The sequence below is a fragment of the Panthera pardus genome, unplaced genomic scaffold, assembly GCF_024362965.1.
Source record: "Panthera pardus isolate Hobbes unplaced genomic scaffold, ASM2436296v1 HiC_scaffold_12, whole genome shotgun sequence".
In the NCBI taxonomy this organism is placed as follows: domain Eukaryota; kingdom Metazoa; phylum Chordata; class Mammalia; order Carnivora; family Felidae; genus Panthera; species Panthera pardus.
Genome location: NW_026526677.1, coordinates 55,946,341 through 55,950,373, shown reverse-complemented (window position 1 = coordinate 55,950,373; position 4,033 = coordinate 55,946,341). Strand labels below are relative to the sequence as shown.

Below are 4,033 nucleotides of genomic sequence, written 5' to 3'. Positions count from 1 at the left end.
ACATGAATTTGACTAATAAACCAGGTAGAATAAAAGTTGTATGTCTGCATTATAGTTAATGTTGATAACTCTGAAGACATACCGATTTTAATTAAATCAAATTTAAACTAGATTTATTTACCAAAGATTATCCCAGATCATGTGAACTTAAAAAACATTTGGGTTAGTTTCTGTATTTCTGAGTTTTAGGAATATTTAATTCATAAGTGCTCATTTAAAAAAAAAAATTTAACATTTACTCATTTTTGAGAGACAGAAAGCATGAGTGGAGAAGGGGCAGAGGGAGGAAGACACAGAATCCAAAGCAAGCCTCTGGCTCTGAGCTGTCAGCACAAAGCCTGATGTGGGGTTCGAATTCACCAACTGCGAGATCATGACCTGAGCCGAAGTTGGACGCTCAACCCACTGAGCCACCCAGGCGCCCCTTTAAGTGCTCATTTTTAAGCCAATTAAATGGAACTCTTATCAATTAATTTTGGCAATACCATCTGGAGGTAGAGAGAGAGAAAAAAAACCCCCACATGTACAGAACATATATCCACAGACATACGTAAACATACAGAGATACACAGAGACACTATTGCAAAATTTTAGCCATGAATCAAGTACATAACATAAAAGTCACTAGTTTATAAAAAAGTTGAATCCCAGTTGGCAGATGGAACAAGTTAAGGTGTCTTGCTCCAATGGCTAAAGCTTTTTACTAATAGTTGTGAAGGCTTTTAAGATTTGTACTTGTCCTTGACAAGTAGACTTAAGTTACATCCTGGGGTGTTTACACTTCAAAGACACGGTGAGATTTACATTTTCAAGGGACCAAGAAAGAATGTAAGTTTTCTCCTTGGGGTTTTAGTGCCTTTTTGATGGTTTTGCTGGTACCTGGAAAATATAGTGGCACTGACCTTTAATTAGAGGAGCACCCCATAAAAATAATTCTGTGGACTCGAGGTCAAATCGGGCCTATTCAGAAATGGAAATGAAGAGGGAGTCATTTGGGTCATTGTAGTCATGAAAAGGATAAACCCATGGGACCATGCTCATTTTGTGCAGCAGGAGATGGGCTTCACCTTAGTCTTTCCATTCACTGTGAGCCTTAGCAGTGATCACTGTGATGGAAAGATGGCATGGAGCTAGGCAGTAAATATCCAAGGGAGGAGAGAAGTATGAGTATGAGGGGACTCCAGGGGCCTTTGCCCCATTTCCCTCTTCCTCTTCCTTGGAGGCCTTGATAACCATATCAGCTTTCCCTTTGGTGGCAGGGATGCCTCCAGAAGTGTGCTTCTAGTTCTGCCCCATTCAGGGGAAAGCTGAGGGGTTCAGGATCTGTGATATCTTAGAGGAAACAAGCACATAACCTGGATGGATCTTTTAAAAAGTTATGGATTTTACGGTCTTCAGAGATACTGGCCAGTTGGTGCATTTTGGCAGCCATGAGTAACAATTCAGAGCCCATTCCAAACCAACAAGAAAACTTGCAATAGCCTGTTTGTTCCTCTCTTTCCTTCCTGCTGCATAAAATCTCTAAGAAATGTTTGAATTCCAGTTAAGGTACAGTTGTGGTCTCAGTTTCTACTTTTTGTTTTTATCCTGTTACCTTAATCTTAGGTGTTGTTGCCAAGAATTTTGGATGACATCACTGTAAGCCCTCTTGCTAGGTGGCTGCTTTCCTTTCCAGAGTGTACCAAAAGACCTCTCTGGATTGGGGTCTGCCTCCACTAGCGCAATATACATAGGATCTTTGGGAAAAGCTCCTAGGCCTCTGAGTATAATACCAGAGTCTTGCATTTTGGTTTACATGGCATTGACTAACACCCAGGAAGTGTCCGTGGGGTTTTGCATTTATCAAGGAGATGGTGTACCTCCTCAGGGTTCTCAAGAGGCTCTGGCACCAGATGTTCAGGACATGTATATCTGTCCATCATTTTATGTAGTAACACCTGACCAGGGATTGGTAATATCCCATTGGGTCAGGGGATGAAGAGTGGAAGTAGTGAGTGAAGTGGTGTCAGAGACTGTAGGCCTCTGTTGTATTTTCCCTCTGGTGGTGCCATTGGTTTCCGCTTGCAAAGCTATTTCAGTCTTCTGGATTAGGACATGTAGTCCAAGCATAACTCACTGACTCAGTGGTTGCAGGTGGGAGTCTCCTGTCCTCTTTTCCTTGTGTCTTTAGCCCAGAGCCTCTCCTTGGGCAGTGACAATGCCCTTGTGATCCAGTCTACCTTCCTTAGCTCTTCTTGGCCATGAGGCATGGAGGACCCTCTCACACAGTAATAGTCAATTAAGGCCTTTATAATTAGGAGTCTGATTATCTCATTAGACACTGTGGGCTTGATCGCGATGCTCTGGGGAGATCATTGGATTGTTATGATAGCTGTGACTCTTTGTGTTGCACGCCACAGACAACATACCACAGGGCCAGTATGCAAAAGCACATAGCAGTGTGACAGACCCCCAGCAAGTGGTGCTTCTTTCTGAGATGATGTTACCCATCTGAGTTAGGTGGTTAATAAGCAAGTTACAGGTAAAAAAAGGCATTCGCTCCCCCCCTAAGGTAACTGCAAGGACCATCATGCAGTCCTGCCAGCCACACTGATGTGGAAACAAAGGCAAACGAAAAATTAAATTTCCTTACTGCCTACAGCTCATTGACAAGTCCTTGGGACAAGCAGAGTGACATTCCTCTAGGAGCTCAGCTGCTTCGATGATGACACTTTGCTAAGGGCAAAAGGCAACCTTAGCTTAACATTATCCCAACCTCTAGGATCCTGTAAGTCTACCTGAACATATAAAAATTGCTTTGGAAACTTCCTTTACCCCCTCTCCCCCCAAAGATATATGTTGGCAATCATCCTCCAAGCATACGGCCCACTGAAATACATCTGAAGAGTCTCATGATAAAGGTTTTTTTTTTTTTTTTTAATTTTTTTTTTTTCAACGTTTTTAATTTATTTTTGGGACAGAGAGAGACAGAGCTTGAACGGGGGAGGGGCAGAGAGAGAGGGAGACACAGAATCGAAAACAGGCTCCAGGCTCCGAGCCATCAGCCCAGAGCCTGACGCGGGGCTCGAACCCATGGACCGCGAGATCGTGACCTGGCTGAAGTCGGACGCTTAACCGACTGCGCCACCCAGGCGCCCCTCATGATAAAGGTTTTACTAGACAGTAATAAATGCCTTTTCCTAACAACAGCTGGCCCCTTCAAGGTCCTGGAAACCTTGCTTCCAAAATTCCTTAGAAGACCTATGCTATCCCTAACCACCTCCCAACCTGAGGGTGTATTATCAATCACCTATCACAACCCCAGGGCAGCTCTTTCTGCCCATGGGTCCTGCTCCATGCTTTAATAAAATCACCTTTTTGCACCAAAGATGTCTCAAGAATTCTTTCTTAGCCAATGGTTCTGGATGCACCCCTGCCCCCACCCCCCCAACTCTAAAACCGCATCAATACCAATTGTTCTGTGCTGGTCTCAGCCCACTGGTAAGCAGTGCTGTGGTTGGGCTGGCCCTTGTGATTCTTTTTTTAAGATGCCCTTCAGCAGTAATCATCAGGAAACTTTGGAGGAAAGGTTTATTACTTACAGAACCTGGAAATTACACAGCATACTTGTGGCCACACAGCAAGGTCACCATAGAAAGAGCACATGGGCCTGGGGTTCTGGGGTTTTGCTTTTATTGGGGTCGATGGTTGGGGCCTTGGGTTTTGAGGGCTCAGTTTTTTTGTTTTTTTGGGTTTTTTTGAGGGAGAGAGACAGAGCCCGAGTGGGGAAGGGGTAGAAAGAAAAGGAGACACAGAATCTGAAGCAGGTTCCAGGCTCTGAGCGGTCAGCACAGAGCCCGACTCAGGGCTTGCACTTATGAACCGCGAGATCATGACCTGAGCTGAAGTCAGATGCTTAACTTACTGAGCCACTTAATTGCCCCTGAGGGCCCAGTCTTTTTGGGGAATTTAAAACTTAAGAGTGATAATTTAAAGTGGGGGAAGAGAACAAACAAGTGGCCCAAAGTGGTCAGTTATCAAAGTCAGCAAAATC

The 4,033-nt window shown here is 44.2% G+C and overlaps 1 long non-coding RNA gene across 1 annotated transcript; it reads left to right on the top strand.

Moving 5' to 3' along the window:
- The first annotated feature begins 369 nt into the window (after nucleotides 1-369).
- On the top strand, nucleotides 370-3,367 carry LOC128776109 (uncharacterized). Its single transcript, XR_008421033.1, has 2 exons — nucleotides 370-2,900; nucleotides 3,150-3,367. It is a non-coding gene; the product is annotated as an uncharacterized LOC128776109 (long non-coding RNA).
- Nucleotides 3,368-4,033: the final 666 nt, after the last annotated feature.